The sequence below is a fragment of the Amblyomma americanum genome, chromosome 1 (assembly GCF_052857255.1).
Source record: "Amblyomma americanum isolate KBUSLIRL-KWMA chromosome 1, ASM5285725v1, whole genome shotgun sequence".
NCBI classification, from domain to species: Eukaryota; Metazoa; Arthropoda; class Arachnida; order Ixodida; family Ixodidae; genus Amblyomma; species Amblyomma americanum.
In genome coordinates, this window is record NC_135497.1 from 104344574 (window position 1) to 104360728 (window position 16155).

The window sequence follows — 16155 nt, forward strand, 5'->3', positions numbered from 1 at the left end:
ATCCTGATGTGCTTAAATAGCGGTAGGTTGTGGAGAGGAGCGCGGTGAGCTTTGTGGTTGTCGAAGCGTAATCGAACAGGGGTTTCGGTTTTCCTCTGTATTGCTATTGGACACAGAACACTCCAGCAAGTAAATTACGTTCGAAGTGTCACAGCAGAGTGTGCCTTTAATTTTGACTTGATAATCAGAAGTGAGCCAGTCACATGTGAGCAGATTTTGCATCTCGGCTTATAGCAAGGGCGGCCGCCTTCTTCTGCCAGACGATTAGAAATTTTGGGGGAATTTAGAAAACACGCAAATTTTTTGATAGTCTTTATAGACTGCCCCAGGCGGATCAGGGAATATTAATTTTAGATGTTCTTTTTGTCCTATTATGTTATGATGCCTAATAAGAATGCCGGTGACGTCTGTGTTCATGTGTGTTCAATCGTCAGGGCGCTGCCTCTTGAATTAACATAATACAATACTTTACTGGTTTGCATTTCCCATATATACAGGTCCAGAGTTTCCAGAGGTCCAGAGCTAATACGACGCCGACGCCTTTTCGACAGAACGAGCTGTATATGCTGTCGCGTAAAATAAGCTGCGGTTTAACTACTGCTGAACCTGGTTACAAAGCGAAAGTTGTGGTGTATCGGGTAAGTAGACACGGCTTGGCGTCTGTAACGTTGAGTACGTTCCGCACACTGGATAGGTAGCGAGCCCATCGTAGCACGGCTGGTAGCAGTTAAATTAATGGTTCATCGCGACAGGTTGCTCACGCAATGAACGCTGCGGCCTGTTGGGCGATATAGCTGCAGTGCCGCGTGTCTGCCACAAAGTTGTCAGCGCTAATGCGTGCAGCCCACATATCTTTCTCACCACCGCCACGTACGTACTTACCTCAAAGCGCGATTGAGGTGTCCACTGACCAAGGAAGCCAGTTACACACCCTTCCTTTCCTCAAAATCGGAGTCTAGAACGTTGTCAACGCCAACGAACACAATGATTGCCGACAGCTTTGCCTTTGTATATCCTGAATTAGCTGAGCGAATCCACAGCATAGAAAATTGATTTTTGCGACCGCGGCGGCTGCGTATTTATGGAGGAAAAACGATAAGGCGCCCGTGTGCTGTGCGATGTCAGTGCACGTTAAAGATCCCCAGGTGGTCGAAATTATTCTGAAGCCCTCCACTACGGCACATCTATCTTCCTTTCTTACACTCCCTCCTTATCCATTTCCTTACGGCGCGGTTCAGGTGTCCAACGATATATGAGACAGATACTGCGCCATTTCCTTTCCCCCAAAACCAGTTATTATTACTGAGGAAATGAAAGCCACAGGAAAGGGGTACCCTGTGGCGAACACGGAGGCGCTGAAGCGGGGCTGTTGTTACCCTCAAACAATGGCACATGCCCACTAGGAGAATTGGCCAAGGATTGTGGGGCACAGGGAGTTTTTCAGATAAATATTTTCATGTACGAAAGTTAGCTGGCTAGTCGAAAAAGAGCAGGGATAAGGAAGCAAAGGTGCGCTTCTCTGCTTGGCCAGTCGCGACAACAACGACATCAGTTCCACCACTCGGCACCCGACACAAAGGAAAAGCCACGTATACAAATCCAAATCCAAATCAGCAGCCGGCAATGTGGCTGCGATAGAAGCTTGTTAAAGCCGGGTGCAGCCCCACCTATCGGTGACTGTGTTGGCCTCGTTCGGACTGAAAGACTGAAAAATGAGACCTCCGAAGGAAACGCAGGCAGCGTCTCTTCCTGCGAAGCGTCGACGTGGCGAAGTCGCCGACACGTCCCCTGGACCGCCCGTGACCCGGAGGAGGTCCGCCAGGCTCGCCAGCAAGCAAGCCAATTTCCTGGCGGCCACGGACGCGAATGGACGCCGGTCCGGAGTGAAGGCAGAACCTCCCAAGCCAGTCGTATCCAAAGGTAAAGCCTCAGCGACAGCCACTAATACACTGAGAAGGAAACGTAAGGCGGCGACAGTGGAAAAAAAGCGTTTGTGCTCCTCGGGGAAGACTTCTAGTCGTGGTCGGCCAGAGCAGGATCCTAAGGGTAGAGGTAGGCCTTTGAAGCATACGTTGCCATCGAAAGCCACAGCGAAGACGTCGTCCGCCGCGAGGACAACGCCGCTGCTTCACGGTGACCACAACGCTCATTCCTCCAGCAGAAGGAAAAGAAGGCCAGTCCGAATGACGGCCCGAAGCAGGTCTAGAAGTTCTTCGTCTCCAGTCAGCAGTAGCAGCAACACGGGCGACACCAGGCCCAGCGCCGAACTGCGAGACTCCTCAAGACGCACAACGCCTGGTTGCCACGGAAGGCGAACGCGAGGACAGTTGACTGGTTCGTCGGACGATACCGGCGTCCCTGGCTCCAAGAGTCAACGCTGGTTAGAGAGCAGTAGCGGTGGCAGCGGAAGCTGCAAGAGCGCTGAGAAACAGCGTCGTTTGCGAAGTGGTTGGACCAGCAGCAACCGAAGCAGCGAGTGCAGCGCTTACAAGAGACGCCTCTTGCGAAGTAGTTCGTCGTCAAGCAGCGGCGTCGCCAAGCGCGCGGCGAAGATGCAGCGCAGAGCAAGAGGGAGGTCTCCGAGAAGCCGCAGAGCCATCGGCGGTGGTGAGGAGCACCCTGTAACCAGAGGACCGCAGTTGCCAGGCCGTGTACAAACAAGTCACGAAAAGGTTTCCAGGTGGCTGGAGCGCATGGAGGAACCTTGATACACACGCTTCACTGCCGGACTGTTTTTCGCAAGAACAGCACGTTGATGTGCATCTTTATGTTCTTGATGCGGCCTGCGTCAGCACTCGCAAGCAGCACGACAGTTGTGGAAAAAATGTAAGCTTCAAATTGTAACCATGTTTGAAATGGTAATGTGAAGGATAGATTTTCTCGACTCGGAAAACTTTTTTCTTGCCTAAGCGATGCATTAAAATTCACTGTTCTCATTTTTTAAGCCTCTGATGTTATTTCGCGACAGCGTATACAGCTCGTTCGGTCGAATTGCCGTCGGTGTAGTAGCAGTAGTAGTTGTCGGCGCCGCGCGTCTGAAATATTTCTTCCTTTACGGCGCGGTTCGGGTGTCCACCGAGATATGCGAGACAGGCGCCATTTCCTTTCCTTAAAGGGCCACAGAAAGGGGTGTTTGAGCTTGGCTTTAATATACTTGCACTATGTAGAGTACAGGCCACCGAGCGTCCATGCCGCGTACGAGACCTCAAAAGCGAGCGGGAAATTTACAATACATTTTTAAAGATACCCGCTTTCGCACCTCGCGGAGATGCGCGGTGCCGGTCTTTCGCACGTAAACCTGGCAGACGACGTCACGTCTTGCTAATGGCTTCAACAGCCGGGGGTTCACAGCGCGTTCATTGGTTCACAGCGCCAAATTTCATTGGTTCACAGCGCCAAGGCCACTCCGCGCGCGCCGCAGCCGGCGGAGGCGGGGGGGGGGGGGGGGGCGCCGCCGTTTTCACGTGCGAGAGGCCACTGAAAGGCGCGAAGACGCGGAAGTTCAAATTTGTCTGCAAATTTTGTCTGCAGTTTCGAACTTCGAGTTCGATAGTTCAGGCATGTAGATTGATACTCTCGCCGGCAACTTGCTGTGGACACCGGAACAGCGCCGTAAGAGTAGAAAGGTGGGAGTGAAAGAAGAAGATGTGCCGTGTGGTCTCCGAAATCGCACTGACAACGCACAGCACACTGGAGCCTTTTGCGTTTCGCCTCCATCGAAACGCGGCTGCCGCGGTCGGGTTCGAACCCAGGTACTCCGGCTCAGTAGAGGCCGTGCTGCATCGCCCGCGTGCCTCACTAAGGCCCGTTGGGCCGTGAGCTCGCTGCTGGTGAGACGGCTCTCCCATTGCTCCGCACTCGGGTGTTCGTGTTTGTGGAATGCTTTGTTGCGTTCGCACTCCCAAGTAATGTGATAAAGTGTGGGTGTGGCTCCGCACCACGGGCAGGCGGCCCTGTATTGTTATGGGAACATTTTGTTGAGTATGTGTAGGTTGGAGAAGGTGTTTGTCTGTAGTCTACGCCAGATGGTGGCCTCCTCCTTTGTCAGAGCTTTGTGTGGTGGTGGATATTTGATTCTGATCCCCCTGTGTAAGTTTAAAAGTTCTGCGTATCCCTCCTCGCAGGCTTGCAGATGGAACTCCGGGGCGTTAGACTGTCCTGCTCGGATTGCTTCGCCTCGAGCTAGGCTGTCTGCCCTTTCGTTTCCCTCTACCCCCGCGTGGCCTGGGATCCAAATCAGATTGTGTCTGGGTTTGTTTAACTCGGTAGGGGCTACCCCGCTGAGTATCCTGATTGCCGTTTTGCTAATTCTGCCCTTCGTGTAGTTTTTGCACGTTTCTTTCGAATCTGTTAGAATATTTAGGGGGCGGCCGGTCCTATAGCGTTCTGCTGCCGCCAGCGCGACGGCAATTTCCTCGGCCTCCGCTGCGCCAGCGACTTTCGCCGTGGCGCTCGTCACTAGGTGTCCTTCGTTGTCTACTACCACCATTGCGGCTGCATGTTCTGCTCCGCATGGATAGACGGCAGCGTCTGTGTAGACAGTGTTGTCTTTTGGGGCTAGCGTTCGTTCGACGTATTCTGCCCTAGCCTTGCGTCGGTTTGCGTGGAGATTAGGGTCCATGTTCTTTGGCATAGGCCCTATGTTAAAGGATTTTCTGAGGTGGTCCGGAACCTCCGCGTATCTCCGCGCGTGTCCCGACCCAGCCTTTTCAGGAGCGCCCGTCCTGCGGGGGTGCCTCCGAGTCTGATGGTCTGTGCACCCAGCAGCGCTTCCGCGAGTTCGCTGAAGGTGTTGCTGACGCCCAACTGCAGGAGTTTCTCGTTGGACGTGTTTCTGGGTAGGTGGAGGGCTGTCTTGTAAGCCTTTCTGAGGATGGTGTCGGGAAAAACTTTTTCAACTTCGAATCCAAATTTCTTTGAAATAAATGCATCTATCGCTCCCAGATAAACGGCAACAAAGCCATGAAATTCCGATCAGATTTTGCTAACAAAAAAAAATTGATACAGTTCTCTTCACTGTCCGTTTAATCACCAGGCCAGCGGGAAAGCTTGTACGCATTGTATCACCGGTGTGTACCCTGTTCCACTGGGCACCCAACGTCGCCCGTCTTTAACGTGCACTGACGTCGCACAGCACACAGGTACCTTGCGAAACGCTAAGGCACCCGTTTGCTGTGCGATGTCAGGGCATATTAAAGATCCCCAGGTGGTCGAAATTATTCCGGAGTACTCCACTGCGGCACCTCTCTCTTCATTTCTTCTTTCACTCCCTCCTTTATACCTTCCCTTACAGCGCGGTTCAGGTGACCAACGAGACAGATACTGCGCCATTTCCTTTCCCCAAAAACCAATTATTATTATTATTATTATTATTATTATGCTGTAGTAACCCGCGGCTGATCTCAATTACGACGTAGGAATGTGATGCTGTAAGCTCTGCTTACAATGTTGGCTCCTTTCCGATAAAGGTCAATTATATGCAAATATTAATTTCAAGATAAAAGAAGCTTGTGAGATACATAGACATTCCTCGCAACTTACGCTCAAGCATTCACGAAGTAGAGCAAAAAGTGCTGCATTTCTTTAGAATATTAGTGCACTTTAGAGCCTTCTGTGCAGTAAAGAGAACCGCATAGTCGCCAGGAATGTGTCTCCATTGCGCGGTCGAAGCGTTGCAACGCATGTGCGCCAATTTTGTATAGAAACATTGGTGGCGAGGCTGCACAAAAATTGCCTACGGTTTAAATACCGCTCAACTTGTTTCGAAATCGACTCACGTGACCCACGGCTTGCTTGCTGCGAGCGAGAGATGGCGCTGGCGAGCGTCGCAGCTTTCGCAGCTTCCCTATCGCGGCTTCGGCGGCGGCGATGCGCCGGTTCGTGGGTGCGCGGGCGCAAAAAAAAATAAAAGAAGCCCCCCCCCCTTTTTTTTTCTTTTCTCCGTCGGGAGATGCACGCGTCTTGCGCCCCGAGAAGCGCCCGCTGCCAAGGAACAGAGAGCGGATGACGGTTTTATTTTATTTGGCAACATACGAGGCGTTCAAGGTAAACGAGTCTCCGGCAAGTTTTGTGTTTGCACTGGGCGCAGGATATACGATAAACGAATTAACATACGATAAACAAAGTTAACATTTAAGAAGCTAGCTAGTCAGTATAAACTAGTTAATCGACTGTGCAGTGCGAAAAAGAAAGTTAGGCATGGTTTAATCATGGTTATACCAAAGGTCGAGCGAAAGCATTTTGGCAATGGCCCGGACCCGATTTCGAGGTCGTCATCGTGTCGGCCACGCTCTCTTATGGTTGCACGCTCAATAAGGTTGGACACTTAGTTATGGTTGGTCCAAATCAACCGAGGTCAAATTTCGGGACTGGCCCGGGCCACATTTAGAGACTACCATCGTTCGTGCACATTGAAATTAGCCTGAAAATAGATTTTGGTCCAAATCAATGGCCCCGCCGCGGTGGCTCAGTGGTTAGGGCGCTCGACTACTGATCCGGAGTTCCCGGGTTCGAACCCGACCGCGGCGGCTGCGTTTTTATGGAGGAAAAACGCTAAGGCGCCCGTGTGCTGTGCGATGTCAGTGCACGTTAAAGATCCCCAGGTGGTCGAAATTATTCCGGAGCCCTCCACTACGGTACCTATTCTTCCTTTCTTCTTTCACTCCCTCCTTTATCCCTTCCCTTACGGCGCGGTTCAGGTGTCCAACGATATATGAGACAGATACTGCGCCATTTCCTTTCCCCAAAAACCAATTATATTATATAAATCAATGAAGGTCAAATTTCGGGGGTGGGATAGGCAACATTTCGGAAACGACCCGGGTTTAATTTGGAGACACCATCTCTTAGGCCATAGTAAAAATATGCGTGTCATCTGACTTAACGCTGTTGCTTTGAGAGCAGAAAGTTGGAATAGTTGGTTGATGTTCATACTGAAGAAGTGATAATAATATAATAATAATAATAATAATAATAATAATAATAATAATAATAATAATAATAATAATAATAATAATAATTGGTTTTTGGGGAAAGGAAATGGCGCAGTATCTGTCTCATATATCGTTGGACACCTGAACCGCGCCGTAAGGGAAGGGATAAAGGAGGGAGTGAAAGAAGATAGAGGTGCCGTAGTGGAGGGCTCCGGAATAATTTCGACCACCTGGGGATCTTTAACGTGCACTGACATCGCACAGCACACGGGTGCCTTAGCGTTTTTCCTCCATAAAAACGCAGCCGGCGCGGTCGGGTTCGAACCCGGGATCTCCGGATCAGTAGTCGAGCGCCCTAACCACTGAGCCTCCGCGGCGGGTGCTGAAGAAGTGGGCGCGGAAGAACAAGGACAAGCGAGACAAGCGCTCGTCTTTGTTTGTCTCGCTTGTCCTCGTTTTTCCCGCGCCAACTTCTTCAGTCTGTTGCTATCAAATGAGCCAAGTGCGAAGGTCACTTCAATGTCATATACGCACACCGGTCAGAAACTCAAGTTTTGCCTTGAATGGATACTGCAGAGTAGGCCACACGACCCTCAGCAGTACTGAACCCATTTTACGCGCCTAGGACACTCCTTAATAATAATAATAATAATAATAATAATAATAATAATAATAATAATAATAATAATAATAATAATAATAATAATAATTGGTTTTGGGGGAAAGGAAATGGCGCTGTATCTGTCTCATATATCGTTGGACACGCGACGTTGGACACCGCGCCATAAGGGAAGGGATAAAGGAGCGAGTGAAAGAAGAAAGGAAGAAAGAGGTGCCGTAGTGGAGGGCTCCGGAATAATTTCGACCACATGGGATCTTTAACGTGCACTGACATCTCACAGAACACCAGTAGGACACTCCTTCAATTGTTAAAAACGTGGTTACATTTAGCTGGACAGCTGTTCTATTTACATGGAGAGAGAGAGAGAGAGAAACGTTGGGCAAAAATTCATCCCTTTACTCAAATACTGATCCGGAGTTCCCGCGTTCGAACCCGACCGCGGCGGCTGCGTTTTTATGGAAGAAAAACGCTAAGGCGCCCGTGTGCTGTGCGATGTCAGTGCACGTTAAAGATTCCCAGGTGGTCGAAATTATTCCGGAGCCCTCCACTACGGCACCTCCTTCTTCCGTTCCTCTTTCACTCCCTCCCTTATCCTTTCCCTTACGGCGCGGTTCAGGTGTCCAACGATATATGAGACAGGTACTGCGCCATTTCCTTTCCCCTAGAAACCAACCAACCAATTACTCAACAAAACATTGGCTATGTTTGAGCACATACAGTAAATACACAACTGTAAAATACAAGCATTTGCAACAGACATGGTTGTACACAGATTCATATCAGAATAAAGTGCATTAAAACAGACAGTAATGTCATCAAAACGATCCGGTAATGTATGTTACTAGTATGACGGATTTATCTCTTTCAGACACTCATTGAGTTATGCTATCGAGAAAAATCTAAAAATTTGCATGTGTATTAGCCGATACTGGTATGATATTCTCCAATCTGTTTTGCTAGCCTAATTCTCGAAAGTTGGTATAAAGACCAATCTAGCAAGCCCCGGAAAACCATTCCTGTACTGACAACAGAGTTCATTACCCCCTACATATTTTCGATTTCGTTCATATTGGCCAGAATAATGTGACTGCAGTTCGCGCAGCGCTTTAATAGTAGCTTGCTATATTCGTATAAATATGTTTTGGTGCTGTACGCGTGGTGTTTCGCTGTAAAAACTGTGGAGTTAAGCAAATTTATTCAACTAACTTCAAACTTTTTCCACCTCTTGCGAGATCGCATTGTTTTTTCTGCGATAATAGCCAACCCAAGCAACGCAAGCACACGACAGACGACTTTCACCGCACCTTCGGCATCTCCTTCAGACCCCGCCGCTGCCACTGTTATTTTTTTTTTTCCACGCGGGAGAAAAAAAAAGGCACTGGCGTAGAGTCACTTGGGAGAAGCGAGCGCCCGCCACAACCCGCCTTTTTCATTTTCCTGTGCTGCCACCTCGCGTACAACGCTGGAAGCTCACTGGTAGGGTACTGCGCGCCCAACCCGGCCACGGCCGGACTGAGTGCCGCTGCGGAGCACGTTTTGTTGGAATCTGTCAACGATGGCGTGTCCTGGGCAGCACCTGGTACCTGGAGGATTTCTAGAGTTGATTGATGGCTTGGTGCGAAGTCCGAGGCAGGCTGTAGTGCCCACCGAAGAGCAAATTCTTCAGTATCTCCGATCATCCGGCATGCGATGCGAACACCAGCTAGCAAGGGCCGCCGCTTCAGAGATGAAGGCTACATTCGGAACATAATGTTCAATGAAATATCCCCGATCAGTGAGGTTGGCATTTTCCGCTGTATATGCCTGCCATTCATGAAAGGTGGATACTACATCGTGCACGCCGTAGTACAGAAAACGACTGGGGACAACAGTTTTCACAAGCAATCGTTGTGCTCAAGCGCTGCAGAATAGCTACACGAGGTGTAAAAGCACAAGCGTACTCGCAACAAAGCAGCTCTGCTAGCATTTCACTGTATTTTCCCACAGCACCCCGCTGCATAGGTTAAACAAGCATGCGCGTCCATAAACACGAGCGCGAGAGGCGCATATTGATCGATTCCGGCGATACCACGCAGAGCTCTTCATCATGGATATGATTCAAACGCACGCATAACGCACCTTCTTCTTCTTCTGCCTCTTAATACATGGCACATACCCACATGGGGGTATTGGCCAAGATGTAGTGGCATAAACAAGGAAATTTCCTTAGGAGATTACGACAAAATTGTAGCACCATGCGTGAATGCTCTCGTAGCTTCTTTTTCGTTGTCCGCTCCACCGCGCGTTGAAAGCGGCCCACTGCACTTGCCCATTTGGCCTTCTGGCTTGAGAAAGCAAAAAGCGCCGGAACGAAGTCTGGGTGCCGCGGTGACATTCGAGGCCTTCCTGCCCATGAATAAAACACTTCGTGATAGACTGCACACGCATTTAAACACAGTACCTCGTCCGTAGCTGTCACAAAGTGATTCCCGCAGAGTCTTGACGTGCTTCACGGTGCCCAAGGGCGGCACGATCGTCGAGCCGGCGAACTGCTTTTATCCACGCTTCGCGTCGAAGGCTGTCCCGGGAAGCGCTCGGAAAGCGAAAAAATCCGAGTTTACTTCCCTTTACATATTGGGCATTGCTGCCGTATGCCACACATTTCGTAGGTATCGCCAAATGCGTCGCGCTGAACGCCCGACGGCTGCAGCAACGCACCCCGCGTAGGAAGCCGGTTTGTTTACACTTCCACGACCGGTCTCGAGTGGAGCGAGCGACCCTTCCAATATGTTTCGCGACACCGCGAAATATAATGGTCACCGTTCCCTTGCATCCCATTCCTTTCCGCGTGGCAAATCTGTACCTGCGGCCCATTCCAGCCATTTTCGTTCCCGTGGAGGAATGTATGAGGATCTTTTCAAAAACACTTGATTTCCCACGCCGCTAAGAGCATTCTGTTCCGTCTGGACCTCCGAGCAGAACGGATGTCCCCAGCTTCTCCTCCCGCGATGTGTTCGCGCCTCTTGACGACACCGTCACGCCCCAGCCCTTGCCGCGCCCGCCACACCCTCCTACCCGCCCTTTGGTCGAGCTCGAGGAGCCCTGCGCGCGCTCAGCGCCGTCCGGCGCCCTTCCGCCCCTACTATAGGCTTCCCCAGCGCTATAGGCTTCCCCAGGCCTACTCCAAGAAGTAGGCCTTTCTGCCTGCTGCGCCAGCTGCCTGGTGCCCCTGCTGTCCAAACAGCCCCCTGCGCGGCGTTGGAACCGGCGGTACACAGCGTTCTCCGCCGCGCTGCTATCCCGTAGCAGTCTACAGCGGTTCCCACCTGCCGCCGCGTGGTTCAGCCAACGTGGTGCCCTCTGCTGACAGCCTCGGCTGCCCTGCAGTCCTCGCTGAGCCTCTGGCAAGCCGTGCGGCTGGTTGGAGGCCGTGCTGCTTGCATCCAGCAAGGCCCCGACGCCCGCGCGCCACTCCCAGCGCGCGGCCGTTCATCTACCCTACCCTGGTGCCTATGCTGCTGCTGTGACGGGCCTGCCGCCTCCCTACTTCGGAGGACCAGCTGCCGCCACGCCCCTGGATTACAAGCAGTGCAGTGACGATGGTGACAGTTCCCTCCCCCATCCCCTTCCGCCTCCCCTGGTCCCCAAGAGTGATGCCCAAAGGGCCAACATACGTCGGTACCAGTATCCCCCTCCCCAGAATACCTCATAGCATTAACCTACCTACCTACCTATTCAGGGCCGTGATGTGAAGAAGTCAGCGCGTAAACTAGATGAGGGACAGAAGAGAAGACACGTACGTAAGGCATTCACCAGCGCTGACTCCTTCACATAACGCAGAACCAGCTTGCCCGCCAGCATGGTCTCCTGAACTTCATTTATAGTCGCCACGTGCGTCCAGTGTGGTCATGCAGACTCATGGACACGTCATTGAGAAGACAAATTCGTTTTTGAGACTTTTAGACACCATACGAAACATTGTCAAGGCAAAGTTATAAGTCGGGTGTAACTCAAGAAAGCTACGGCGAATGCCTCTTGTTACGCTCGACGCCTATGGCATCGGTGCCATCACCGCCTCATCCGCCATGTCGCACTGCCGCCGCGCCACCTATAGCAGCTGAAATGACCGAATACACAAAGGTTCGCGGCCGACCTTGGCGGAGACGGCAACGGTACCGGCGGAGTTGATGACAGCAGCGACGGCAAGACGAACACTTCCAAGAATTGGAGAATGCGCAGATGAGGGCCAGCGGTGTGATGGTGTCACCTGACTGGCTAGGGTGCGTGTCCGATGCTAATTTGCGGCCATCGGAGAAGGAACATTGGCGGAAGGCGGGTGTCGCCGCACTGGGACTGAACCTCGGAGCCTGTTGGTGGGCATCGTGTGTGAAGGGCATTTAACCACGTAGGATGTAAAGATAAGGATCAGAATTTTTGGATTCTGACGACGATGTAAAAACGAACAGGGTAGCCAAATACCGCACCCATAACACTAGCCCCTCCCCCACCATTTTTTTTCTCATTTAAGTCACCAAGAACGACTAAATTTCAACCTGCAACCCGATGATTGTCTGGGAAGCTTCTTCAACGAGCCAACAGATATAGAAAGATCGGCGTTGTATGGTGTTGTGATTAATCCTCTAGTGTGAGACACGAACCTCAGGTATGCCGTGAAAGAATTTTCGGAACAGCGGCCGCAAAATAGCAAAAAAAAGGCGTGCAGTACGGCGCGCGGTGCCGTTAGTTCGACAGTTTTCTTCGACTGCGCCTTGTGCTGTGGAGACGTGAAATGCAGTGTGTTTAGTGTGCAGAGATTATAATGAAACCGACGGAGTCGCTTACTTGCGTGAAGCGCAGTATATTACGGGAAGGGACTAGTTATTCGCTATCTCTTTCTTGGGCTCAGTTGTTCGATGCTCAGCTAACAGCACATGAACATGGGTTTATCAGCAAGACAGATCTATTAAGGTACATGACCACATTTTTGGTTGTCTTGCCATAGCACTAGACAACTGCCAAGAAAACTAAAAATGCTCCTTCAAAAGCAATTTTTCTTTAGCTAGCTATGTGGCTGCACAGTGTCTGTTGCATGTATATTATATATGATGCAAATGAAGAAACCAGTTTTTTGCATTGTGCTCATGCAACAAGCAAGTTTGCTTCCAATTTTTCGCATGAGAGTATCACTTTGTTTGACCATAAACTTTGCACAAAGAAGCACAAAGTGAAGTGATTTGTATGCGTTGCATGAGAAGCAACACTGTCCTCCATGTATACCTGCAATCTAGAACAAAGCAGCAACTCAAGTAATGTGATTCCAATCATGAGATAAATGCAGGTCTCACCACAGAGGCGATCAGAATTGTGTTGCACCAGACTACACCACAGCACCACTGCCATCTGAGGAAAAAATGTTAGCGCCAATACTTTAGTAAGACACGAGTAAGAAAAAAAATGAACAAGATGAGTGCTGATGCTGTCAGTGTACAGTTTTAACATGTTTCCTTCAGAATGGAAACAATTTGCCCAGCAACAAGCTTTGTAAAATGCAGCAACCACCTTTAATTTATTAGATTTCATCAGTTGCTTAACCAGATGCCAGACTGTCTTCAGGTGGATAACCTCTAGAACATGAGTGCTAACTACTACTGTTGTATGAAAAATTTGGTGCTTACATACCTAAAATTATTTTCAGGGCTACTACTCCTGCACCAGGCCAGAGGGAAAGCTTGTACCCTTGTATCACCGGTGGGTACCCTGCTCAACAGGGCACCCAACGTCCCCCGTCTTTAACGTGCACTGACATCGCACAGCAAACGGGCGCCTTTAAAAACGCTAAAGGCGCCCGTTTGCTGTGCGATGTCAGGGCACGTTAAAGATCCCCAGGTGGTCGAAGTTATTCCGGAGCCCTCCACTACGGCACCTCTTTCTTCTTTCACTCCCTCCTTTATCCCTTCCCTTACGGCGCGGTTCAGGTATCTGCCTATATGTGAGACGAATTGCCCATTCATCCGGTCACAAATCTGCCCCCACTGTTGACACTGCAACTCCAATGTGTAGGCTTCGATTTGTCGTTCTAGCTTGGCCATTTTCCTACGGAGGACACCATTATGCCTTTGTTTCCTCCACCTCCGAAGGAGACTCGGATGTGCTTCCCACATGTGTAACAATCTATAGTCAGCCGTAAAGCCCTCCCCCTCCGTCGGAACCTCTTCTGTGGTACTCTTCACGGCCTGCTTGAGCGTGTCAATCCAGGCTCCTAAGTCCTCGATTTCCCCGTTCACTATGTCATTCCTGTATTGCCGAAATCGGTCCCAGTCCGTCACTCGAGTTCCTTTCACCGTGTCTTTGTGCTTAGCAGCGCTAAATGTCGTGGAAAGGATATAGTGATCATTTCCCAGTGGCTGTCCCGTGTTTACCCACTGTGCATCCCTGATACCATTCACAAATGTGAGGTCTGGAGAGGTGTCTATGCTTACGCTGTTGCCTATCCTGGTATGATCTAGCGGGTTGTTTAAGATCGTCCATCGCAGGTCCTGGGCAACCTGCCAAAGCTTATTTCCCTTCGGGCTGGCTCGGATGTAGCCCCCTTCCGGATGAGGCGCATTGAAATCTCCCACCACGATGAGTTGAGACCTAGCCGCTAGCCGTTGCGTCTTTATCAGAAGGTCTGGCAGGCCCACCCCCTTATCTTTTGGAGAAGAGTATACATTAAGAACAAATAGACTCTTATCGTCCTTTCTTTTGGGCAAAATCTCCAGCAGGACGTAGTCCTCCCTGCTGCTATCTATGGTATGCGGAATCACTGTGGTGTTGCGATGGACTAACACGGCCGTGAAGACGCTCAATACGCCCCCTCGATCAATCTCTGGTGGTGTAAATGTCTTACCTGGTAATTTCACCGAGCCGCTAGCCTCCTGCAAAGCTATAATGTCCGGCTTACTATCCAGATTTTTGTATGTGCAACTGCAGGTTCCCCCGCTTGCGACGGAAGCCCCTGCAGTTCCACTGCCAAACCTCAATTTGCTGGCGAGGGGCCATGGTGAAGCCCTAGGTTCACTAACATCGGTTCTTGGCCGACTACGGGAGGCAATCTAACCTCTAGCATAGCATTTAGCTGTTTAAACATGTCCATTACCTGGGTCTGGAAACCCCGCATGTCATTGGTGAAGGCGTCAAGACGCTCCTCAATGTTGCCTAGTCTAGCTTCTATCCTGTCGACCCGGCGATCCAGCCTATCCTGTCTTTCTTCCAGTTTTCCTACTCTCTCCGCAAGGGTAAGCATGTCTCTCTTAAGACAAGTGACTGTAAATACTGGCTGCGGCGTGTCCGCCGCCGAAGTTTCTGCTACTCTCTTTGCACGAGCTCCCTCATCTGCCGGAGGTGGCCTTTTGACCGTCCCCCGATTCTCCACTTTCTCCACTTCCATAGCTGTGTTATCGTCCACGCGAGAAGCGTTCGCCTGCGCCGCTTGCTGTGGGGCTTGGGCCAACGGCGTCTGTACCCTGTCTACTCTGCCGGTTTTAAGCGCGCGTTCCATCTCTGCTATCCTAGCTTCCATCTTTTTGATAGTTTCGGCTTGCTGCAGCACCTGCCTTTGTAGCTCCTTCTCTCGAGCAGTCTCATTTTGGGAGCCCGCGTTGGGCCAGCTCACCTTTTTCCTCGTGGCACTTGGGCTTCTTCCATGACCGGAACCTTGCCCTCCTCCTTTGCCAGGCTCGGGTCCGGGCAGTGGCGGGAAGCTGACCGGTCCCTGCTCTTGCTATCGCCTCTCGCACCGCTAAATGACCGCTTCCTGGGCCTCGAACGCCGCCCCTCCTTGCCCGTTTGGCTCTTGTCCTCGTTGCTCTGCTGCAGACCCGTCGGCTGCTGACGGGCTAGGCGAGACTTGCAGTTCCGACTTCCCGTGCTGTGCGCCCCATGACACACGATGCAGTCCGGCGTGCAGGTCAGCGACTCTCCCTCCGGTGGTGCAGGATGTTCTTTCCCGCAGCGGCGACACAAATTAGTCTTCGGACGATAGCAAACGTCCGCCCGATGTCCCACTCGTCTGCAGTTATAGCAGGTCTCGACTAACTCTCTATATGGGATCACAGCGTACAGACAGTTCCAATAGATGACTTGCCGGGGAACGCGCTTCCCCCCGAACGTGATCTGAATCGCCTTTGACTTGCCCAAAGGTCTGGCATCCAAAATTTCCATGTCTTCATTCCTCTTCAAGAATCCTGCGCGAATTTCTGCCAGTGGGCATCCGTTGTACGCATTGTAAATTACTCCGCGCACAGAATTCTCCGGCGCCGCCACGTACGCCGAAACCGCAAGGTCACGACCGCCCAGCTTGAGCGTCTTGACATTCGCATATGCCCCACTACGATTCATACACGGCGTGCTCACCGTCATCGTGTTGTTTCTCTCATTGACCCGCACCAGGTCTTCTTCCACCGCAGTCGCGTTCGTCAGCTTCGCTGCCGCTCTCAGGGCATATCCGAGCTCCCTCGGCGTCACTATGCTCAAGTCCCAATTCTTGGGCCGGCACACAACCTTGAAATCCTTGGCTGGCATCTGAAGAAACGGTCCCCGTTTCTTCCACACCGGCGCTTTCCCCCGCTTGACTTGGGCTGC